Below are 25,367 nucleotides of genomic sequence, written 5' to 3'. Positions count from 1 at the left end.
GCTGGCCGGAGGTGCTGTGTCTACTGGCGGTGCTGGCGTAGCAGCTGAGGCGTCCGTGTCTGGCAGCCGCGCAGGGGTAGCAGGTGGGATCGGGGGTGGGGCCGGCCTGGTACTAGAAACGCTGGGGCCGGGGACCGGGGGTGCAGCTTGGCCGGAGCTAGGGGTGTGGCTGACGCCCTGGCTAGGGCTAGGTGCAGGGCTAGGAGTGGCTTGAGTCGCGAGCGGCGTTGCTGGGGTAACCGCGGTATCTGAGGACGGGGGGGGGTTATGCTGCGCGGCGCAGGCATGGAAGCGAAGCCTCCGGAATGCAGAAGTAAAGCAGAATCAGCAGCGGCGGGGCTGATGATGTCAGAAGCAGGCGCCGCCGCCGCGCCGGGCAGTTCAAACGCGGAAGCGGCTGTGAATCCGTGCTGCGTGGGGGTAGCGGGAGGGCTAGATGGAAGCTCCGGGACCGCCCTTGGCTGCGCGCATAGTTCATCTGACGGAAGGACCCCGAGTTCGGGAGGTACAGATCGCCCCCTGTCTTGTGGTGTAATGGGTGGTTTGGGCATGATGGAAACCACGCCCTCCGAGGCAGACTCCGTCTTCAGGGAGACGGTCGGGGATCCCCCTCCCCCCCGGGCATGCGCCCGTGAAGGGAACTCTAAAATTGCTGTATCATGTTCCTCGCTTGGACCGACCAAAAAGTTGTAATTTCGGGTCCGGTAAAAATTCCCATTCTGCCTCCGGAATGGCTGCGCCCCCCCTCCCCGCCGCCTGCAGTGCCTGCAGGGATGGATAATCGCTTTTTCTAGGAACCTCGGGGACTTTTGCACGAACATCGCGTTTTCCGCCCGTCTCTGAGGGTGGGAAGGGTGCAAGCGGGGTTTTAAAATCTCCCGCTGTTTGCACGGGTGTCAGCGAGCTCTCCGCGGGAGTTTTAAACAGCTCGTCTGTGGGAGAAGTAGGAGGTGCCAGCTCTAGAAGTGTTTCATAAATTACTCTAGCTGGCGGTATTAATTTCTGAGCCGTTTCATCTCTTAGACTCGCGTAATGGTATAGAATAGAATTAACATTCTCCCAAAAAGATGGTAAATACAAATCTCCAATTACTGCATCTGGAAACTATTTTTTCACCCAGGATAGCAAATTACGTATTTCTTTTCTAGATGCTGGTAAGGGATGGTTACGAACTAGGTTTTCAAAACTATGTATTACATTTGCCTTGGCCTGGGATGGAACTGCACCCATAATTTGCTATTTGGTCAAGTTTTGGACAGCTCACCGTGTTTTAGATGGTTGTTATCAGCTCATGAAATCCTGGTCTGTGTTCCGTCCAGCAGTTCACAGCTCCTCCTCCCCCCTGTCGACCAAGGCTAGGAGATCCTGGAGTTTCAAAGCCGACCCCAGTTTTTTTTTTCTTCTGTTTCTAGTTGCGCGCTGCCATCCAAAACGTCCTGGCTTGCTTTGTTCCAATGAGGCCGAACATAGAGCACCAATTGACACTGAACCGTGCCGTAAATCAAATCTCTCCTGATAGGAGAGGGAGTTTTAAAAGCCCTTGCAAGGAGTTCGAGAAACAAACAGAGACTTTCTTGGAGTTTCACTGCTGCCAGATAGTTGTTTATTAAGTCTTATCAGAGAAACAGAGTCACTAGCGTGACCCAGTAGGCTTGAAACCTGGCAGAAACACCAATTTAGTGTAGTGGTTTGGCCCAAAATACTCATTACTGTTTATCTTCTGTGAGATAAGAATTAGGAGAAATGCAAAGCAGGCACAAAACTTGAAAGAATATAAAGAAGTTTATTAACAAACCTAAAAGAAGAAAAAAAAATATTATACACCTTTAGAACTCTTCTCCTCCCCCCACCTTTCTCCCTTCTCCAAGTGACAATGTAAAAAGACAACCCTTGAGATGTTCAGTCTGTTTACCACTTCCATAATAACCTTGTTCAGTCCATTTAGGAAGAGGAGTCTCTCTGCTCACATGCAAGTCCCTTCCCATGACTTGCAGCTTTCCCACAACTGCTTTCGAGGGTCCACTCTTGAAGTTTTTGGGGTACAATTTTAAGGTTGACCCGTTCAGAAACAAAAGTTCTCTTCACCCATCTCTGGGAGCATTTCATCTCTAAGAAATCTTTGGGAGCATCTCTAGGAACTGAGGTTTTCTCCTTTCCCAATTGGAGCAAAAGTCCTCATCTGGTCCATCTCTCCCTGTCCAAACTTCTCATGAAATTACAGCTGCGTCAGCATCTGCCTATCTCAGCGCAGGTGCTTTTGCTTACAAGTTGAACTGAACACTCCATCCCCCATATCTTCATGAGATTACAACGGGATACTCTGACATATCATAGCTTCACAACAGAATTTCAGCTTTAAGCATCTCCTCTTTCTCTTCCCTCAGGTTTTCAGCTCTTCACAGCACTAAAAGCGTTAATCTCACCTCGGCCTTTCAGCTGGATTGTTGCTTATCACTGTCGGTCACATGACCTCTGCCAGACATCAGTGCAGCTTTCGCTGAAATCTTGGCCTTGGCCGAAGTGGAGGGGGGGGGAGCCAAGCCACTCCGGCTGCCCACAGCCCTGCTCTGGGGGGGTTCCACAGGTGGAACAGGGTCCATCGGCTCCAGGATGGCTGTGACCCAGCCCGGCATGGCCCGAGGGGGGCCTGGGCTGCACCCGCTGGCCCCCATACGGGGCCAGCAGCCACCTGTACCAGCACCCAAAACGAGACCGAGCCTCTGCCTCGGGGTTTACTATTTTTAAGTGTGTATCAGATGCGGTCACAATTTTAAGTGGCTCAAAGAATTGTCCATATTCAAACTGGCCAGCTGATAGGTTCTATCAGGTCATAGAGGAAGCTGTAAGCACCCCTTTTCAAGAACATCACTTCCAGGACTATGCTTGCTAACCCATGACACCCAGGCATAACATAGGGCAGTGAAAGAAGGAGAGAAGTGTGTGTTTATCAAGATTTACACAGCCTTTTAAAGATAATTTAACCAATGGTTACTAGAAACGTATATTATTTTTGCTTTCCTACCAATAATTCAGTAAAATGGCCAGGAACTGCAGAAATCTTTGTCCAATCATTCCAAATTACTTTTACTGCAGAATATGGAGTAGTAGAAGAAGAAGAAGAAGGTTTGGAGAACAACAACAATCCTCCATTTTGGTGTTTTTTGCTCTTATCTATTTACTACAAAGAGAAGCCTAAAACCTCTAAATTTTTCGCCCTGTGACAATCTTACATAGTAGTCTATCACCTAATTCACACCATTGTATTTTCTAGTTCTTGTCTGATCGTAGGCAGTTTTTTCCAAGGTTGGAGGTTAAAACAGTGTTGTTCAGGGGGGTAAAAACCCTTCAAAACAGGCAGAGAAATATTCTTGGCACTCTGGGTTCCTACAACAGATTTTGCCCCCACATGCCCTGATGGCATTAGAGTACACTGTGCGCCAGTATCAACCAATGCATCATATTTTTGTGGCTCTGATGTGCCAGGCCATCGGATCCACACCATCCAAAAAACCCGGTTCTCCCATGCCTCTTCCTGGCTAGAGGCAGGGCCCCTCTAGCCCTGGTTATCATTCTTCCCCTGGGCGTACATTCTCGAGGTACCTTCAAGGGGATCCGACATATCATCCTCCCTTCTGTAATACCTGGCAGCTCGGTCACGGGAGGCTGAAGCTACTTTCATCTTAGCAGAACCCCCTCGGTTAGTGTCTCCCTCCTTGAGTTCACGCACCTGCACTGCCAGGACAGAAGTGGGTTTCCCATCCCACCTTCTCATGTCTTCCCCATGGTCGCACAGAAAAAACCACAGCTCAGCTCGTGGGGTGTTCCCTCCCTCTCTAGCCAGGGGACATCGGGCTCTAACTTGGGGGCCTGTGACACGCACTGGTGCAACACTGATCTTCCTCATCTCCTCCCTCATCCCCCTAATCTCCTCTTTAAATTCCTCTTTGAGGTCCTTAACCATGGCAGAGACATGAGCTTTCAGCGGGCCATTGACCATACTGTCATAATTTCCAAGCTTGTTGGCAACAGAGCCCACTGTTTCTCGGTTGTCCTCTGCATTAATTGTTGCAATGAAGGTGGTGTATTGCTGTGGCCCTAGCTTTGCCAGGTTCCACAACATCTGCCCTGTGCACTTGACCTTATCGGGGTCATTATCATGCTGTCCATCCTTCCCAAAGAGTACCTCTAATACTGCCACCTCTCTTAGCTGTTGGATCCCTTCCTCAAGTGTCTTCCATTGCATTCTATGATGGTACTCCTGCATTCTCTCTTTATGAACGAACCTTTCTCTCACACTCGTTAAGAGCCGCTCCCAGAGAGAAAGGGGCCCTGGCTCCCTGTCATAGGTTAGCAAGGATAGTCCCGGAAGGGATGTCCTTGCTAAGGGGTGCTTACAGCTTCCTCTGGGACCTGATAGAACCTATCAGCTGGCCAGTTTGAATATGGACAATTCTTTAAGCCACTTAAAGTTGTGACCGCCTCTGTGATACACACTTAAGAATAGACAAACTCCCCCCCAAGCTCTCTCTCGTTTCCGGCGCTGGCACAGGTGGCTGTGGGCCCTGTGCGGGGGCCAGCAGGCCCGGCCAGGCCGGCCCTGCTTGGGCCAGGCTGGGCAGGGCCACGGCCAGCCTGGAGCCATGGGCCTGTTCCAGCCGTGGAACCCCCCCCCCCCCACTGCCTTGCCGTGGGCAGCCAGAGCGGCTCGGAACCCCCCCCCCCCCCCCCCACTGCAGCCAAGATTTCAGCAAAGCGGCACCTCTGTCCGGCAGAGGTCAGGTGACCAACAGCGATAAGCCACACAGCTGCAAGGCCAAGGTGAGATTAACCCTTTTATTGCTGTGAAGAGCTGAAAACCTGAGGGAAGAGAGAGAGGAGATGCTTAAAGCTGAAAGTCTGTTGTGAAGCTATGATATATCAGAGTATCCTGTTGTAATTTCATGAAGATATGGGGGGTGGAGTGTTCAACTTGTAAGCAATAGGCAGATGCTGAAGCAGCTGTAATTTCATGAGAAGTTTGGACAGAGAGAGATGAACCAGATGAACCAGATGAGGACTTTTGCTCCAAACGGGAAAGGAGAAAAACCTCAATTCCTAGAGATGCTCCCAGAGATAGTCCTAACAATGAAGATGAGGAAGACCCTTTGCTCCCAGGGAAGAAGGGCCTCTGTTTTTTTGTTTCTGAATGGCTCAACCTTAAAATTGTACCCCAAAAAACTTCAAGAGTGGACCCCCGAAAGCAGTTGCGGGAAAAGCTGCAAGTCGGGGGAAGGGACTCACATCGCGAGCAGAGATACTCCTCTTCCTAAATGGACTGAACAATATTTGGAAGTGGGTGGCTGTCTCAGTGTGATACTGTTTTCATAGCACGAGCAAAAAGAGACTTCTCTTTCTAAATGGACTGAACAAGGTTATGGAAGTGGTAAACAGACTGAACATCTTAAGCGTTGTCTTTTTACATTGTCAGTGGGAGAAGGGAGGAAGGTGGGGGGAGGAGGAGAGTTCTGAAGGTGGTATATTTTTTTTTTTTTCTTTTCTTCTTTTAGGTCTGTTAATAAACTTCTTTATATTCTTTCAAGTTTGGTGCCTGCTTTGCATTTCTCCTAATTCTTGTCTCACAGAAGATAAACAGTAATGAGTATTTTAGACCAAACCACTACACTCGCTCACAAATATCTGGTCCACACCCGGGTCCTGGGTCAATGATCCCAAATACCTTGCCTCACCACTATCCAGTTGCACGCCTGTGCCCATAAGGTCCCAAACCCAAAGTAACCAAGTTGTATAAGCCTCACGCCCCCTTTGCACAATGTCTTTTCGCATTCTTGTCGTACAACACGGACTCAGTGATTGTTATAAACATATATTATAATACTGGCTTCTCGCAAAGTACAAGGGTAGATATTATATCTATATATATATTATATTATATTATATAATGTTAGAAATGCTTTTTGCTGTGTGGATGTAGTTTTCTCTCTTTTTAGCAGGAATGTTAGCAAGTGTGAGCAAGTAAGATAGCCTCCAAACGAACAGAGCATGAGGCCCAAGGAGCTGCTAATCAACACTTTGTCCAGGGAACAAAAGGGCCTAAAGGCTACTCCGCCCGGAGAACAGGAGGCCAGGAGAGTCCGAGAGCCGTTATCACCACTCTACCCGGAGAGACGAAGAGGCCCAAAGCTGCAATCAGCCCTGACTGTCTGGAGAATTAAGAGATCCACCCTACCATCGACTCTTACCTAGCGGGCCCAACCCCAAGAATCAAAAGAAATAAAACCGCAAGGCAGAAGACTACGCATGCTCTAAAAAGGCGGAACCAAGGAGTGGCCATGCAGAACAGCTCCGGGAAAAGTTTTAATATTAATAGAGAACAGACAGTAAAAATGGTATAAAAAGGACTCACCTCTAGCATCAGGGGTGCTCTTGGCAGAGCGCCAAGGTACCCGGCCGTTACCCCTTTGCTTTATTTTATGTGTCTCTTATTGTCTTTATATTAAACCCTTTAAATTCTCACAGGAGAGTGAACCTCGTTTTTCACAGTGATGATTTCAGGTTCTGACTCTCCTGCTGGTTGCGAGGGCCCTGGTTCCCCATCATCATTAACTGGGCATACTGATTTGGTCTTATACTTCCTCCTTTGCACAGGGGCGACTGCCGCTGGCTGTGATTGCCCTTGTGGTTCAGCTGGAGCCTGGACGGTTGTAACATCCGTGGGTTCTGCTGCTGCACCATCAGACTCTCCCCCTTCGGGGCAGGGAGAGGGTTTACCACTAGCTGGGGAGGTGTATTCCCTCTGCAGCACCTGCCACATCTTGTGCATCTCCTTCACCAGTGCCCCCACTAAATCTGGGTGGTTCATTTCTGAGGTGGGCTCTTGGGCAGTGTCAGGCTGTGGGGCAGGGTCAGGCTCTGGGAATGGATCTCTAGTGTCTGGGGCCGTGTCAGGTTCTGGGGCAGGATCAGGCTCTGGGGTAGGATCTCTAGTCTCTGGGGCCAGTGTCTGTGTAGTTATCCAAGTCAATCTCAACTTGTCTCTGAGTGCTAAATAGAGTAGGCTTATCAGCACCACTTGGTTAGTATCCAGAGGAAATCTAAACCCTTCAAAAATTGGTGGGGTGGGCCCAAAGAACTGGTTGAGGGGTTGGGAGAAAACTTCCCCTGGTGTCATTTCCTCACAGAAAGTACCATTTTTAACATAACCCCAAAAACATGCACTTAGTGTGTGATAGCCCTTTATCCATGTGCCCACATTCCAGAGCAAGATAAAAGCCCATGAATTCCTCACCTTCTTGACCCATAGTGCAAACTGGATAACAGCAATGGTAGCCATAGTCAGAGGACCCATGTTTAGGTAAGGAGCTGCAAAGGGGAAGAATATAGCCACGACCACCTGCCACCCGAACCAGGGTAAACTAGACCACATAGTGCTGCCTAACAAGGTTCCTATATGCAGCACACAAAATTAAGTTATCCAGGAGCTGTTATTCCTTTTTCACCCCTTTCTCTTGATGCCCTCAGGCCCCACGGTTGGGCGCCAAGATCTGTCTCTGTTTGAAAGACAGGTGTCTGCCAAGGAAGGCAGGAGTCTCTCTTGAAATGAAAAAGAAAATGCAACCCCCTTCCCTCTGAATTATTATAATTTTGAAATTAAGGGGCTTTCAGGCAAAGATATGAGGAATAGCAATAACAGTTCTTTACTATTATATATATGTGTGTGTGTACAACAAGGCAAACAAACAACAGTAAGTATGGCAGTAACAGCAAACAGAACCACAAACCCAGTGCCAGCCTTCTCAGCTGTCAGGCCCTTTCCCCTTCGGTGCAGTTCCGTTCACAGCCAGCAGGGGTGCTGGCGGCTCCTGGTGAGCAGGGCAGGTGCGATGGTTCCCCCCACAGCTGCAGGAGGCGCTCTGGAGCAAGCTTGGGGAGCACGCGGCAATGGCGGCTTGGGATCCCGGGAAGGGATGGAAGAAAAGCTTCACAAACCCCCTGGGCAGCCGATCCCGGTGTCCGGCCGGATGCTCAGGAACAGCAGGCTGGAACAGCAGGGACGAGCACAAATCCTGCGTGGCAGATGAGATGTATCAAACTCCAGGGCTGCAGCAGAAACCCCCCAGAGGTCTCAGTAGGCAGGGTTTGTGGGGCTACAGAGTAGCAAAGGCTCAAAGCAGCGACGGGGGCAGGGCGGTCGCAGCCCAGCTCCCAGCAGGGCAGGGAAAGGCGGGCTTGGGAATCCCAGGGTTTCTCCGGTAGAAGGAAGGAAGGCAGCCGAAAAAGCAGAAGTGTTCAGTGCTGACGAATTCCTTCCAGCCTCTCTCTCCATCCAAACGCCGGGAGCTAACAGCCCACAAGCCCAGGTGAAAAAGAGTAGCCAGATGGACACCCCCCCCCCCCCCCCCCCCCGGGGCCAGGTCTTTTGTTTTCCTTAAGCACCCAGTAATTCGTCCCCCTGGCAACATGTATGGGGAAAATTCTTTATGAGAAAAAGAAAACAGAAGAACTCCTAAAACCCCAACAAGAATTGATACTGAGTTTAATATCGTATCATCAAAGAGATCACTGTTTCTTAGAATTAGAGTATGCAAAGCTTTTCTTGGCTGCATCTACGTTACAAATATCTAAAAAAGAGCATATACTGTTTTTAAAGAAAAAAGAGAAAAAGGTTAAGAAGTCTATGTTGGACCTGACAAAAGGGGAAGACATGGAGATGGATTTAATTGTAGGTACAAAAATGCTGCTAGCAAGGATTTTCTTGTTATTTTCTAAGTCCGTGAGAGACTTTTCTCTCTCACAGAAGAGGTAGCAGGGAATGTAAACAACCAAGCCACCTGCAACCTTGAAAAGTCTTGTTTATGGTATAGTAGAAAAATATTTTGACAATGGATGTTTTAGGATTTTAGCCAATCACCCCCAAGGGGTGGCTGGTCCTTTGTCCAATTAGACTAAGAAGAAAAAAGTCTATAAAAGAGTTTGTAAAATAATTAAATAAATCAATCTTGATGTCAATTCCTGCCTGCTGGATCTTCTCTCCTCCTCCTCCCTATGGCTGCGGGATACGGTGATATACCGTAGGAACCAGGCCTGCGGTAATATTTAATAGCTCCCATCTTGAGATTGGGCCCTCCTTCTCCTTCTCCTTCTCCTTCTCCTTCTCCTTCTCCTTCTCCTTCTCCTTCTCCTTCTCCTTCTCCTTCTCCTTCTCCTTCTCCTTCTCCTTCTCCTTCTCCTCCTCCTCCTCCTCCTCCTCCTCCTCCCCCTCTCCCTCCTCCTCCTCCTTCTCAGCTGACGTGGGTCCCGGGGGTGGGGGGGGCGGGGGAGGAGAGGCAGCTTTAAAATGGTTCCGGCCAGTGAAAAAGGAAAAGGGGGAGGCGGACTGGCTGCCCCCACCACCTCCCACGGACCCAGGGGACTTCCCGGCTGCGACGCAGGCTCTGACAGGGCCGCATCTAAAAGAGGGTGAAGACTGGCCGTGGCGGCTCTGGAAGGTGTTTGTGTCTTCAGTGGCTTCTGCCCAGAAGCCCGGGTCTCTCTCTCCCCCCTCCCCTTTGGTCCCACCAGGAGCGGAGAAGCTAAGGGGTGGGGACAGCCAGCATGTGCAGCCTATGGCATCGCCCTTAGAGGTGGAGCCGGGAGGCAAGGCTTTCCGCCAGGAGGGCAGGGAGGGAACCTCCCGCAGGGGAGGTGGCGTTCCTTCCTCTCCCAGGCGTTGGAGTCTCCATGACAATGCCGTGTGCCGAGCAGTTGGCTTAGAGGATGAGGTCATCGAAGCAAGCAGGCCCAGGGACACTGCCCTTTCCCTGCCACAGAGCAGGTCCCTGACAGTGATACCAGGTACCAGAACAGGCCGGGGCAGACCTGACACAACCCTCTCACTCTGGCAGTTCCTCTGAAAAGGAAGATGAGATAGCTGCTTTAAGCAGGCGAAAGAGGAGAAAGATAGCAAGAAAAGCAATAAGGGAGCGAAGCCCAATTGCTAAATGGACCAGAGCAAAAAGGGAGCCAGTTTTGCAAGCCCCTCTGAGACAGGCTGCAGGTAATCAAGGGCCAATCTATGTGAAGGTTCCGTACTCCCTCATAGAGTTAGAACAATGGAAGAGTACAGTGGGAAAATATAAAGAAAATCCAGACAGAGTTGCTACTTTGATACAAAGAGCAATTCAAACACAGAACCCTGACTGGAGTGATTTGGCAGCTATAATAGAGACATTGCTTGATCCCACTGAAAGACAGATGGTAAACAAAGCTATTACAGACTCTGTGGAATTAGGCATAGCTAGCGGGACGTTCCAAGGTACGGTCACAAAAATTTTTCCAACGGATGATCCAAGGTGGGACCCAAATGTGCCAGCAGAAATGCAAAGATTAAAACGGTATCAAGATCTCATAGTATATGGGTTAAAGCATGGTGTCCCTAAAGCTCTCAGCTGGGCAAAGCTTTATGAAGTGAAGCAAGGTCCTAATGAAACTCCTACTGATTTTTTTAAGAGGTTAAGAGAAGCTGCTACCAAATACACAAACATAAATCCTGATACAGTGGAAGGGGGAAATGATCTGGCTTATTTGTTTATGGGTCAGGCTTCAAACGATATAAGAAGAAAGTTGCAAAAGTTAGAAGGGGTTCAAGACATGAATAAATTGTTAGAAGTAGCCTGGAGAGTGTTTCAAGAAAGAGACTCCAGTGACAAAGGTAAACCCTGTCCCAGGAAGAAGGATACCCAGGAAAAGTCATCTAAGAAAGCCTCTACCCCTAGGGACAAAGACACATGCGCTTATTGCAAGAAGAAAGGGCATTGGAAAGCTGACTGTCTGATGCTGAAGAAGACACCCCCAGTTCTATAGCTCCCATTAGAACAAAACTCATACTCAGAATGATGGGGACCAGAGGCTTCTCCCCAGCAGAGCCTTCGGTTATAGCCAAGCTGGGGAAAGATGATATAGAATTTCTGGTAGACACCAGCATGGCATATTCTGTGTTAAATACTTTAAAAGGGAAACTGAGTCATGAAACTGTTCATGTGTTTGGGGCAACAGGGGTAACTGAAACATGGCCTTTCTTCCAACCTTTGAAATTTAAACTGGGGAAGCACTGGGTAACTCATCAATTTCTTTATATGCCCAACTCCCCAAAACCATTGCTGGGGAGGGATTTGTTAGAAAAATTGGAAACCGAAATTAAATTTAAAAGAGGGGAGGGCATACGAGTTATCATTCCAGAAACTAAATTTGTCTAAGTTGCTGCACTTTTTATACAGGACAGATGTGGCAAATTCCCCATTGAAGTCAAAAATGCTGTCAATCCAATTGTGTGGTCCAGTGATGTTCCAGGAAGATCCAAACAGGGAGAACCAGTGAGCATTGCACTCAAACCAGGAGCTACACCGGTAAGGCAAAAACAATATCCTTTAAAATTAGTCGCAAAGGACTAGCACCTATAATCGAAAAATTCCACCAGCATGGGTTATTAGTGCAATATGAGTCCAGGTATAACACGCTAATCCTTTCAGTGAAGAAAGCTGATGGTAAAAGTTATCGGTTAGTCCAAGATTTGAGGGCAATTAACAAAATTACAGAGGACATACACCTAGTGGTAGTCAATCCATACACACTTTTGACCACACTGACAGATGAATTAGGGTGGTTTACTGTTGTGGACCTAAAAGATGCCTTTTTCTGCATTCCTGTGCATAAAAACAGCCAGGAGATTTTTGCTTTCGAGTGGGAGAATCCCGAAACAAGGAGGAAAAGTCAGCTTACTTGGACAGTCTTACCCCAGGGTTTCAAGAATAGCCTGACAATATTCAAAAACCAGCTAGCAAAAGAATTAGAAGATTGGAGGAGACAAGACCCAGGAGGGGTTATCCTTCAGTATGTTGATGACATCTTGATTGCAGCTAAGACCAGAGATGACTGCATCCAATTCACTCTAAGCTTGTTAAACTTTTTGGGGCAGAGTGCATACAGAGTTTCCAAAGACAAGGCGCAGATCGACAAGGAATCAGTAGTTTACTTGGGACTTGAGATCTTCCGTGGACACCAACAGCTCAGCAAGGAATGGAAAGAAGCCATCTGCCGGCTTCCGGAGTCCCACTCCGTGAGAGAGATGCAGGCTTTTCTGGGAATGGTAGGTTGGTGTCAGTTGTGGATAGCAAATTATGGGTTGTTGGTGAAACCCTTGTAGGGAGCAATAAAAGCAGCTGAAAATGGCATTATAATTTGGACTGAAAGCACAAGGGCTGCATTTAAACAGCTGAAACACTCTTTAATGTAAACTCCAGGTCTGGGCTTACCAGACTTGGCTAAGCCTTTTGAGCTTTTTACACATGAAAGACTTAATGTGGCAATGGGCGTACTAGCACAGTGCCTCGGAAGCCAATGGAAGGCTGTGGCCTATTATTCCAAACAGCTGGACAATGTTAGCCAAGGGTGGCCTGGGTGCTTGAAGGCCGTGGCAACTACTGTTATCTTGATTCAAGAGGCCCAGAAACTCACCCTTGGACAACACACTGTAGTGTATGTGCCACATGCAGTAGCAGCAGTACTGGAACAGAAAGGAAGACATTGGGTGTCCAGCAACCAAATGCTTAGATATCAGTCACTGCTGTTAGAACAGGATGATGTTACCCTGAAAACAACTTCTGTTGTTAACCCTGCCATGTTTCTGTCCTCTACCTTAACTGATGATGTGCCTGAGCATAACTGTTTGCAGACAATCGAGGAGGTCTATTCCAGTAGACCAGACCTGAAGGATGTACCCCTAGGAAACCCAGACTGGGAGCTGTTTACAGACAGGATCAGCTTCATGAGAAATGGTAAACGAATGACAGGTTATGCAGTAACCACCCAGGACAAGGTGATCGAGGCGAAGACCCTGCCAGCAGATGTGTCATCACAGAAAGCTGAACTGATTGCACTGCCAAGGGCCCTAGACCTGAGCGAAGGAAAGAAGGTAAATATATGGACTGACTCTAAATATGCATTTAGTGTTGTCCATGCCCATGGAGCCATCTGGAAGGAGAGAGGACTGTTGAATGCTCCAGTTAACCAGATCAAACACGCTGAACAAATCCTTGCCCTCTTAGAGAGCATCAAAAAATCCACAGAAGTAGCCATCATGCATTGTAGGGGTCACCAGAAAGGGAAAACCACTCCAGAATTGGGAAATTTCTTTGCTGATGAAACAGCAAGAAGGGCTGCAGAAAAAGGTATTCTTGCAGTAATTCCACAAAAAAAAGATTGATTCTTCCGGGTTGACCCTAAAATATGATCAGGCAGACCACAAGTTAATTAAGTTTCTTAAGGCTGAGATCACAGAAAATGGATGGGCTGTTACACCTGTGTCATGGCTTACCAAAGCATAGTCCCAGAAGTGATGTTCTCGCAAAGGAGTACTTACAGCTTCCCCCCATGACCTGACAGAACCTGACAGCTGGCTAGTTTGAATATGGACAATTTTTTAAGCCACTTAAAATTTTGACCACCTCTGTGATCCACACTTAAGAATAGACAAACCCTGGGCAGAGCTCTGTCTTGTTTCCGGAGCGGGGACAGGTATTACGGCAGTCCTGGTTCCTACAGTATATCACCATGTCCCACAGCCATAGGGAGGAGGAGGAGGAGATCCAACAGGCAGGAATTGACATCAAGATTGATTTATTTAATTATTTTACAAACTCTTTTATAGACTTTTTTCTTCATAGTCTAATTGGACAAAGGACCAGCCACCCCTTCGGGGTGATTGGCTAAAATCCTAAAACATCCATTGTCAAAATATTTTTCTACTATACCATAAACAAGACTTTTCAAGGTTGCAGGTGGCTTGGTTGTTTACATTCCCTGCTACCTCTTCTGTGAGAGAGAAAAGTCTCTCACAGACTTAGAAAATAACAAGAAAATCCTTGATAGCAGCATTTTTGTATCTACAGACAGGTAGCTGCGGGGCCCTGTACAGGGGCCAGCGGGCCTGGCCCAGGCCCTGCTCGGGCCAGGCCAGGCCAGGCCACAGCCATCCTGGAGCCTATGGGCCCTGTTCCACCTGCGGAACCCCCCCCCCCCACCCCACCCTGCTATGTGCAGGCAGAGTAGCCTGGCTCCCCCTCTCCAGTTCTGCCAAGATTCAGCCGAAAGCTGCCCTGCTGTCCGGCAAAGATCATGTGATCAACAGCAATAAACAAAATTCCTGCTGCAAGGCCTAGGTGGGATTAACCCTTTTAGTGCTGTGAAGAGCTGAAAACCTGAGGGAGAAGAAACAGGAGATGCTTAAAGCTGAAATTCTGTTGTAAAGCTATGATGTATCAGAGTATCCGTTGTAATTTCATGAAGGCATGGGGGGTGGAGTGTTCAACTTGTACTTGTAAGCAAAAGCACCTGCGCTGAGATAAGCAGATGCTGAAGCAGCTGTAATTTGATGAGAAGTTTGAACAGGGAGAGATGCAAGTGATGAGGAGTCTTGCACCAAATTGAAAGGAGAAGACCTCAGTTCCTAGAGATGCTCCCAGAGATAGTCCTAGAGATGAAGATGAGGAGGAGCCTTTGCTCCCAGGGAAGGAGGAGGGCCTCTGTTCTTAGAGATAAAATGCTCCCAGAGATGGGTAAAGAGAAGTTTTGTTTCTCAATGGCTCCTGTTGGGGAAGATGAAACAGGAAAGCCTTATAAATATGATTGCCTAACAAAAGATTTTGGGAATATGAAAACTGTGAGCGACATCGAAATGAAGGCCATCTTTGAGATATAGAGTCTTAGTTACTGAACAACTAGAAAACAATGGTATAGCCGGCTGAAGGTAATCCCCTCTTGATTGAACAATACCCTCTGCTTGCAGACAGGTCCAAGGGTCAGAGCAGACCCTACTAGCTCAGCAGAAGGGGTCCAAGGAGTAGTTTTTAGAAGTAAAAATGTAACACTCTATGGTAATGTAAGAACTCTTATAGGCTGTATGTAAATGCTATAGGATTTGTACCTTGTATTAGATTGGCTAGTGAGAATTAGAATATTCACTACAGAAGATGATTTATTGTATTGTAACAAGGACCTCGCTCTCTTAGTAACGCTCTTGCTCTTAGCTCTCTTAGTAACTCTCTTGCTCTTTACTCTCTTAGCTCTCAGCCTCTTGCTCTAGCTCTCTTGATTCATCTCTCTCTCTCCTACACCTTGGGCCTGCTTGGAGCTGCAGCTGGCAGCTCTAAGCAGTGCCCCTGTACCCACGCCCTTTGCAATAAACTGCATGCTCCTAAGACCTGCTTATAGACATCTCTAGTCTCCATCCGTCCATCTCCAGCCGGGCACTACCGAACCCACACCCTCATCACGATCAGTTTCGACAGCTCCACCTTAAAATTGTACCCCAGTAGCTCAAGATTGGACCCTCGAAAGCAGTTGTGGGAAAAGCTGCAAGTGGTGGGAGGGGGACTCTCACATGATGCGAGCAGAGAACCAACCTGAGCGGCTGTCTTGTTGTGATAATTTCTCCATAGCATGGGCAAGAGAGGCTCCTCTTCCTAAATGAACTGAACAAGGCTACTATGGAAGTGGTAAACAGACTGAACATCTCAAGGGTTGTCTTTTTACATTGTCACTGGGAGAAGGGAGAAAGGTGGGGGGAGAAGAAGTGTTCTGAAGGTGTGATATGATTTTCTTTTCTTTTCTTTTCTTTTCTTTTCTTTTCTTTTCTTTTCTTTTCTTTTCTTTTCTTTTCTTTTCTCTTTTCTTTTCTTTTCTTTTCTTTTCTTTTCTTTTCTTTTCTTTTCCTTTTCCTAATTTTAGGTCTATAAATAAACTTTGTTGGGGAGGATGAAAGTTTGGTGAGAAAGTTTCACAGATGTGTAGGCTTGGAAGAAAGATCTCTGAATGTAGAAACTGAGGATGAGATAGAAATGAAAGCAAGTTTTGATATAGAGTAAAAGATGTTTTGCTGAACCAGTGATCACTGAATAACTGAGAAGGCAAAGGTTGGAGATGAGTTGGAAGGAAATTTTTATGAATAGGACAAAGGTATGTGACTACAAACAGAGATGTTTTTCACCAAGTAAATGAGTCCCAAGAAGAGCATAAGTAAATAGGAAGCATGTCTTTACCAAAAAGAGAGATATGGCAGGCAAACAAGAAATGTTGATGTAGCAAGAAGAAAAGAGGTTTGAGAATTTTCCACTGTAAGCTTAAATTGTAACTTACTCTTGTGATTGGATAATAATGACTATAATATGGTAATGGTAGTAGTTATGATAGGCTATAGGCAAATGTAAAGGTATTATGTATGGTGCTTATTGGTTGTCATGTATTAAGATACTCAGCAAAGAAAAGTATAAAATGCTTTGTAACTTGAACAGAAAGCGGCTTCAGGTATGCCTACAGCTGTAGCTGACAGCTGTAGGGCTGGCTCTGGATACCCACCCCCTGAAATGCTGTAACTTTGCCTATGCAATAAACAGCTTTCAAGAGAGCCGCCTGAAGTCCAGACATCCTACGTGAAACTTTCTCCTATAAACTTCTTTATATTCTTTCAAGTTTTGTGCCTGCTTTGCTTTTCTCCTAATTCTTATCTCACAGAGGGTAAACAGTAATGAGTATTTTGGACCAAACCACTACAACCCGCAAATCAGGTTGTAGTCCCACCTCTAATTCTTTGAGGGCTAGCTGCAAGAGAACATGAAAGCACACATTTCGGGGTTGAAAATCTTCTGAAACATCTCAAAAAGGTAGTAATAGGAAAGTGAATGACAGATATTGTACAATCAGTAGTGAGCAAGTGCGAAATCTGCTGCAAAAATACTCCTGATACGAGGAAAAAGTTGTGTTAGGAGTAACAAAGGCAGGGGATCTTCCTGGAGATTACTGGCAAATAGACTTTGCTGAGTTACCACGCAAAGAGGGATACAGGTACATACTGGTAATGGTTGACACCTTCAGTGGAGGGCCTGAACGTTACCCCTATTGCACTAACACAGCCAAGGAGGTGGTGAAAGTTTTGTTTAATCATATAATACCATGGTTTGGGGTTCCTTTGGGTATGTCCATGAACAGAGGACCACATTTTGTTGCAAATGTGATTCAAGAGGTTAGCCGGATTTTGGGAATTGCTTAGGATCAGCACACACCTTACAGACCCCAAGCAAGCGGTAAGGTGAAACGCATGAATGGGACCCTTAAGGCACAAATTAGCAAAATTTGTCAAGAGACATCCATGACGTGGGTTCAGGCCTTGCCTATGGCTTTACTGAGGATCCATATACAACCAAGGCGGAGGGATAACATCAGTCCCTATGAAATATTGTATGGCAGGCCATATCAAATTCCACATGTTCCAGGTGAAATTCACGAGGGCAAAACTTGATTTGCAGTGATATCTAATGGCTTTAAGTTCTACTTTGCAGAAGCTCCAGAATTACATCGTGTTATCCAGACCCATAGGACTGGACACACCAGCCTGGAGACTGGGTCTATGTCAAGTGGTGGGACAGTGATCCTCTACAGGCCAAGTGGAGAGGACCATTCCAGATTTTGCTGACCACCCTCACCGCAGTCAATGTCGCTGGCAAAGGACACTGGATTCACTACTCCAGAATTAAGAAGGCTTCTGCTCCTGAAACAACTGAGAAAACAGAGACTGATACAAATGAAGATGATGTAGTTTAAAGGATTTTTTTCCTGTGCTTATTATCTACACAGTTGGTAACCCTGATTCAGGTTTGGAACTAAATTTTGCGTATGATTCTAGTCCAAAGTATATCCAAAGACATTCATTTGGATACAAAACTAATAATTGACATGTAAACTGAAGTGAAAAGAGCAACAAAATTTGTTTACAATTTGAGAATTAACTTAGATCTTTCATTGGATAGCATTCAAAGCTGATTGTATCTTCCACACCCTGGTTTCATGGTTACCAAACTGACCCTGAATTGAAGATTGTTTATAATGATTGTAATTATAATTCTTGTTTATAGAGATATACTGCTGTTAGACACATATTATTAGTAGATATTTAGAATATTTGGAATAGAGTCTCTACAAGATAGAGGCTTTGTCAAGCCTCTAAAGGGGGGAAAATGATGCCTTAAGTTTTAACCTTTATATTTTTCATATTCTGTACTGCTTGGTGCATGACTCTGAACTTTCTTGTAGCCTGTTAATTTCTGCTCTTGTTCTAGGTAGACACAACAAAACTTCTCTGGATCTGCTCTTCAAGGACACTTGGGCTGTCCTAGGCCCAAAAGTATAAACCAAAGAGCCTCTAAAGGGGGGGTAAGCTGTGGGGAAAACTTAAGCTTTAATTGGAGAATTAACCCTGCTATGCAAATGAACCAAACCTATAAAAGAGTGAAGAACTCGTGACCTGTTTTCCATCTTGGAGTCCATCTTGGCAATAGCCTCTGGCTCCCCAGGGTGTACCTTTGAAGGCCTTTCAAATAAATACCTACCTTTATTCCCTTACTCCTGTCCAGTCTGTTTTCTAGGAGGCCTCTCAAGGCATCATGAGGGCCCAAACTCTCCCATGGGGATTCTATAAATGCCCTCATAATCAAACTGAATTAATAAGGCACTCACCAATTTGCACCAGGAGCATACCTTTAGATGCGGGTAGGCCTCAGAGACTTGGAGCTCCTGGTCTCTATACTCCTCTGGAACATACCTTTGGGCACCCGAGTCTCTGGGATGGTGGGCGGGGCATGGCACAACAACTGCGCATTTGGTGTCATTTCACGGGGCCGTCCCGCGCTCTGTTGGTAGTTTCCCGGACGCCGCCTATGGTCTCAGTGATATTGGTGAGGCCAAGGTCATTCCCCTGGTAGCTGTAAGTCTCTTGAAGCCCCGTGCTCTGGGCAGTCTTTAATAAAATGTCCAGGCTCCCCACAATGGAAACAACGCTGTCTGTCCCCAGACGTTGCCACTAGGGTTTCCGCCACCCCCTTAAAAACCGCCATGCCAATTACATGTTCAGTGGATGTCAACTTAGCGCAGGCTTCGATCATCAGTTCAATTGTTGGCTCACGGTCTAGGGTGAGGGCCCTTAAGATCTTTTTACACTCCCCATTCTCATTAGACATTGCCAGATTGCGCAGCAGTTCCCTGCGGGCCACTGCATTCTCCACCTGCCTTTTGATCAAGCCTTTTAGGTGGTCCACAAACTTGATAAATGATTCCTCAGTCCCTTGCCGAATATCTGCAAAGTTCAGGGTGGGCGTGGCATCATCAGGTGTGTCGAACAGTGCTGCCTCTGCTACCCTTTTAATATCTCTTAGGACAGCCTTGGGGATGTCTTGGGCCTGGTCCTGGGGTTTTTCAAAGTTACCTTCTCCTCATAAGTGTTCGATGGTTAAATAACCCCTAGTACGGTCTCCTTGATATGTTTGTAGGAGCCCCCTTAGGTGTTTTTTCCATGTTGTCTCCCACAGCATGTATTCCGTGGGGGGAGAGGAGGCACGACATGGTGTTCTTAATGTCATGTGGTACTAGGGTGAGCACGGAGAAAGTAACTTGCAATAGATTTTTAAAATATGGTGACCCCCGCCCATAGTCTTTACTGGTCTTGCATAGCTCCTTTAACTCTTGGTAAGGGATGGGTTCCCAATGGGGATTCCTACCTCCCCTCTTATAAATAGCTGGGGCTGTATACGGCGTTCTCTTATCTGCCAGCTACCAGTTACCATCCCCGGTCTCCTGCTTCCTCACTATAACCCAGTGATCTTCAGACCTAGCATAAGAATCTGAGGAGTCACTGCTCTCCTCCTCCAAAGAGGAGGGAGAGTGCCTGGCTGGGATGCGAGGCTTTTGGCAAACCGGAGCTGCCTGGTGTGCTGCAGTGGAAGGCAAGATGGTGCCTTTCCGGTTGCCACCGCACTCACTTCCGGTCCCAGTGATGTGGGAACCTGAAGCGGGTTGGTTCCCAGGGGTGGAGTCACCGATGGAGGGGGTGGGAACACAGGAAGGAGAGGCAGGGTCTGCAGCCAGAAGGGGATTCCTGGTGGAATGGGAGGGGCATGATGCAGACACACCCATTGACGCAAGGGAGGAGAAGGGCGGAGGGGGGTCGCGAGTTTGAAATGGCCCCTGCCAAGTGGCTGGGTGAGGGTGGGAAAACTTGGAGAGGGAGAAGACAAGATGGCAGGGCTGGGCATGTTGCCAGCGCCATCTTGGGACATAACTGGGAGTGATAGAACTGGGTATGCAGGCATAGGTAAGAGGGTTAGGAAGAGCCTGGGACAGCATGGCCACTGCTGTCCTGGAAAGGGGACAGAGGAGACTGGGAGATGTCAGGAAGATGGTAGTAATCCTGTGCCCTTGGACGGGATCCATCTCCTGATCTCTCCTGAGGCAGGGAAGAGGGATCTGGAACGCTAGCGGAGGAACACGGCAAAGGGGTTTTTAAGCTGGGATTTACTTTTCCCAAACACCCCCCAATACACTTAACACATTTAATAATCATAGAAAATAAAGGATAAAACTTTCCCACTGAGAAGTCCCCTCTGGATTGCCAAACACCCAACTTTATCCCAACTTGATCCCAAAAATCCTTGGAAAGAACTTAAATAACTAAAGAACAAAACATTTTAACTCCCCCTTTGAAAAACGAAAATTTCCCCGAACAAGGGCTCCTTTAACTTGGATATAAGCTTCCCGCTGAGGGTGGGTCAGTTTAGCTCCCATCTCCCCTCTTCCCAACACCCAAGGCAAAAGGCTTAACAAAAAAATAGAAAAGAGACACGATATATCTCACCACACAGGGTCAAACGAAAACTCTCGGGGTGGTTCATCCATTCTTGGCCGATCCTCTGTTCCCAAGAAGGTTGCTGACCACCCGTCCAATCACCCTGATAGAACTCAGGGCTCTCTTCAGGGAAGTGGCTGCTCCAAACGCAAACTTCCAGCAGCTCAGGCTGCTGGAGATGCTTTCAGGGACCCTCAGAAGAGGTCCCTGTTCAGGCGCCACTTGTTGCGACGTGGTGCTGGATGGTAAAGTGCTGTGACCTTCCCAAAAGCGTCTCCTGGAGGAAGCTGCTCAGCGAGGTCACCACACGCACACACACACTACACCGGATAGCTAAGGATGAACTGATGACAAAGAAGGCAGGAAGGATCTCTGTATGGGGTTCCACGGGGGAGGTTTATTCCAGCCACCCACGTGAAGGGTTCCAGGGATGAAGACAAAAAACAATGGAGGGTCCAGGGTTATATAGGGGAGCAGAGAGAGCATCAGACACCAATGATCTGAGGGTGCAGGGGTGGTACAAAGGCGGGACTAGGGTAAGGGAGCCAGTAGGGAAGCTCTGAGGGCGTGGGGATGGGGCAAGGGCCAAGGGGGGGGGTAACAGGAAGTGGAGAACCTTCTAAGGCAGGGACATATAAGGTACCAAAGGGGCAGGGAGGCCAAACTGGCCAACCAGGGACACAGAACTGGGGTACATTAACATAACAGAACAGAGGATCCTGGGGCAAGCCTTTTCGGTTACCCTAACCTGGGGACAATCTTTGATACTAGGGACTGTCTCACCAGTGGACTCTCTTTGTCCCTTGTACCACAGGCCCACCGGCCCCCACACATTATGAACCTGTTAACCATGTCTTTCTCAGTCACTAGGATGTCTTCATGCCAACTGCTACAAATGCTTACAGCAGAAAGTGCCATTAAAAAGCTATAAGTGTTTTAGCTCTCCTAAAAACAACCTTAGAGGCTGGAAACAAGCAGAATAATAATTAGAATTCAATGAGCCATCACTCTATGGACTAGACACGAATGGTCCTCAGACATTAGATTTCCACAGACTGCAGTCTATAAAATTGAAAAGTGCTTGATACCATAGAATCTAACCCGAGCTCACCAGTAATTTCAGGACTGCAAGTTACTTGGGCTATGTATGGTAACATCCAATTGTGCCAGTCAAATGCATTCATCTCTCTTAACCATGGATTTAACTCATTATCACTGATTTTTGAACCTTCTCCTTAAGTAAGTTAAAGGAAGGTCTTAGCTATACTCAAATGTTAAAACCTAGTGCCTGGTGTCCAAAGAAAATAGTACTATTCTTAGTTAAGCCTGACCACTGCTCTGAAATAGCTCAACTCCAATATCCTAATGGAAAAGCAAAGAAGTGGCTTCATGAAGTATAAGTAATATGTAAGGAAAAATTAATTGATCTCAACCAGAAAAAAAATAAACAAAATGCAGCACAAAACCAAGACATATATTCCACCTGCAGAAAATAACTTCATTTTATAAAAATGGGATTGGTTAAGAAATAAAGTTTTATCTAAATTATGTTCTAGTGTTCTTAACACACCGCTATGATGCTGTGACACCATTTTTGAGCTGCTTTCTGGGTTCATGTGTCAGGAAAAATTAATCCACAAACACCAGAGGTTTATGTTCAAAAAGGAGACAGAGGAGCCCTGATACTTTATTCAAATAAAGGAAGAGGCCATGGGGCATTCCCCTGGGGTCTCTCAAATTGTTAGAGGACGCAGCCTCCTTTTTATCCTAATTTTCCCAGCCGTATTTCCCTCTCTCTTTCCCCATTGGCTGAGGTACTTGAGAGGTACAGACTTCCTGAATCACTTAATACTGACCCCTTTCTGATGTATACTCCCCCCCCTTTTTCTTTCCTATGGAATTTATGGTTCTTCCCATTGCCTCTTTCATCTCTCAGTATCCATCTTCACCTATCAGCAAACCCACAGTTTGTTTGTAAAGACAAATTCCTCTCACTCCTTTTGATGCCATGATGATTTTTTGCCTTTTCTTTTATACCCCTTTGTTGGGGTTTTAAGAGGTCTAGTTTTTTTTTTCTGTTGAAGGAATTTTTCACCCCATACTGTTACTAAGACAACAAATCGCTGGGTGCTTAAGAGAGACAAAAGACCTGGCTGCTCCTTTTGTTTCACCTGGGTGTGTGGGCAGTTGGGTCTCCAGAGTTTGGACAGAGAGGAGTTGGCTTGCTTCGGCTGCTTTTCCTTGTGCTGGAAAGCCCCTGGATCCCAAAGCCGCCTTCCCTGCCCTGCTGGAGGCCGGGCTGTGGCCACCCTGCCCTGCCGCTGATTCGAGCCTTCGCTACGTTGTAGCCGTGCTCGCCCTGCCTGCCCAGACCTCTGGGGGGCTCCCCGCTTGGATATATGGTGTCTGCCACCTGGGATTTGTGCTCATCCCTGCCGCTCCAGCCTGCCATTCCAGCCTGCCGTTCCAGCCTGCCGTTCCCGAGGGTCCGGCCGGACACCGGGGCCAGCTGCCCAGGGGTTTGTGAAGCCTTTGTTCCATCCTTCCCCGGACCCCAGAGCACCAGTGCCGTGTGCTCCCCGAGCTCGCTCCGGAGCGCCCCCTGCAGCCGTGGGGAAACCATCACACCTGCCCTGCTCACTGGGAGCCACTAGTGCCTCTGCCAGCTGCAAGCAGAACTGCACCAAAGGGGAAAAGGGCCCATCAGCTGAGAAGGCTAGGACTGGGTTTGTGATTGTTTGCTGTTACTGACATAGTTATTGTTGTTTGTTTGGCTGGTTATATATATAATAGTAAAGAACGGTTATTCCTATTTCCCACATCTTTGCCTAAAAGCCCTTGATTTCAAAATTATAATAACTTGGAGGCAAGGGGGTTGCATCTGCCATTCCAAGGGAAGCTTCTGCCTTCCTTAGCAGAACCCTGTCTTTCAAACCAAGACACCCTTTTATATACCTTTTTACAGCCTTTGTATTCTTAGTGCTTTTTAGCCTACATTCTTAGACTTATTTGTCAAGCTAGGAAACTAAACATCTTAGAAGCCTCGTAGTTAGGGATCAGAAAGCCCCAGACACCAAGGTCCTCTCCAGAACACATTTTGTAAAGTGAGATAGGACCATCCAGGGGAAAGGTTCCTCGGGGAGGGGGGCTCACTAGAGCCTCTCACTGGGGAATCTTTTATAGATATGCTAATTAGTAAGACCTATAATGTTATATCCGATCTATTGTGTGTGGACATTGTGGTGTGCATTTCGGCCCATTCCACCTGGACATGGTGCACCTAAGGATCCTTAAAATAAATATAGAGGTAACATCCCTTTTCCCCTTCTAACCGTGTTTGACTCTTGATTTTAAGACCAGGAAAAGGCATCAGTTGCTGGCGACCCAGGTGGGACCCTAGAGACCTTGAAACTCGTAGTCTTGGGTTGAAACACATGTCGCTTTGCCCCTCCCTTTCTGCTGGCGAACTACAGAGTCCAAAGCGACAATCCAGTACTGTGACTAGGGCTTTAGGACCCAGTACAGAAAGGCAGAAGGACAGAAAGGAAGGTGAGTTAAGAGGGACCGGTATTGTGCTAGCACTAGGGAAAGGTTGGGGTTTGAAAGTGTGGGCAGAGAAGCTCGCGAAAGGGGAAAGCTTAAAGCCTGCCCCTACAAATCTATGGAGAGGAGGGGACGCCCTCCATTGAATCCACAGGAGCCCAGAGTCTAAACTCCGCTGTGCTAGTTTGAAAACAAACCAGTGGGAGGCACCAAGTCAGAATAACAATTTAATGGAAATTAAAGGAAAGGAAAAGAAAGTAAAAGAAAACACTGACAGAGTCAAGATACAACCTGAGTCCCTGTTCGGCAGGGTGGTGGTAGCAGTCCTCTGAAGTGGTGATCCTGTAGTAGAAGGGGTCTGCTCTTCCTCAGAAAGTCCAGTGGTGGCTGTGTAGCTTCTGTCCTCTGGAAATCCAGTGGAAAGAGAGTGTCTCTGGTGCTCAGAGTCCCAGATTATATCCACGATGGGATGCTTGGTTCCTCTCTCTGGGTGGAGAATCTCACAATAGGGTAATGAGTCATGAGGCCAAGTGTTGATTAGGCTCATTAACAGAAGATAGTCCAGAGGGAGTTATCTCTGAGTCATGCGGCAGGACAATGATGGGCCATTAACAGCAAGATAGTCTGGGGGGAGGAGGTAAGGAAACACTGCCCCACCTGATTTCAACAGCTCATGAGGATGGTAATAGAATACACCTCAACCCAGGACATTATCCACCCCTTATTCTATTACCATCTACATCATCCCAAACCAATACCTTCTTAAACTCTAAACACACATAGATATATATATATACATATACATATACAAACATAAATACATCCATATATATATATACACATATACAATGAAACCCTACACACCATTCTCACCTAAGATTAGGTCTCCCTGTGGTACACAATGGGTTTCCCCATATTTCTGCATTACCCACCAAGTGCAACCAGGTCCTTGAGCAAAGACAATCCCACGGATGGGTTTGCCTTTGCCTGAGGTGGGATTAATCCAAACAGTCTTTCCTGAAATACCTCTCAGGTGTACCACAGGGACTCCATCTCCATCCACTGTGTGCAAGGGTTCAGACTCGGCAGGACCAGCTCGATTGATGGACCCTCGGGTATTGAC

At 47.1% G+C, this 25,367-nt stretch overlaps 2 long non-coding RNA genes across 2 annotated transcripts in view; one reads left to right on the top strand and one right to left on the bottom strand.

Moving 5' to 3' along the window:
* Nucleotides 1-282: 282 nt before the first annotated feature.
* Nucleotides 283-6,513, top strand: LOC138102811 (uncharacterized). The gene is made up of 2 exons (XR_011147554.1): nt 283-505; nt 5,988-6,513. It is a non-coding gene; the product is annotated as an uncharacterized lncRNA (long non-coding RNA).
* A 1,158-nt stretch (nt 6,514-7,671) lies between these two features.
* Nucleotides 7,672-25,367, bottom strand: part of LOC138102812 (uncharacterized) — a 44,264-nt gene continuing 26,568 nt past the window's right edge. Inside the window, exon 3 of the long non-coding RNA XR_011147555.1 lies at nt 7,672-8,063. This is a non-coding gene — a long non-coding RNA (uncharacterized lncRNA). The remainder of the gene's footprint in view (nt 8,064-25,367) is intronic.

The sequence above is a fragment of the Aphelocoma coerulescens genome, assembly GCF_041296385.1.
Source record: "Aphelocoma coerulescens isolate FSJ_1873_10779 chromosome W unlocalized genomic scaffold, UR_Acoe_1.0 ChrW_unloc_scaf_2, whole genome shotgun sequence".
In the NCBI taxonomy this organism is placed as follows: domain Eukaryota; kingdom Metazoa; phylum Chordata; class Aves; order Passeriformes; family Corvidae; genus Aphelocoma; species Aphelocoma coerulescens.
The sequence above is the reverse complement of the archived record's forward strand: the minus strand, read 5'-3'. Positions and strand labels throughout refer to the sequence as shown.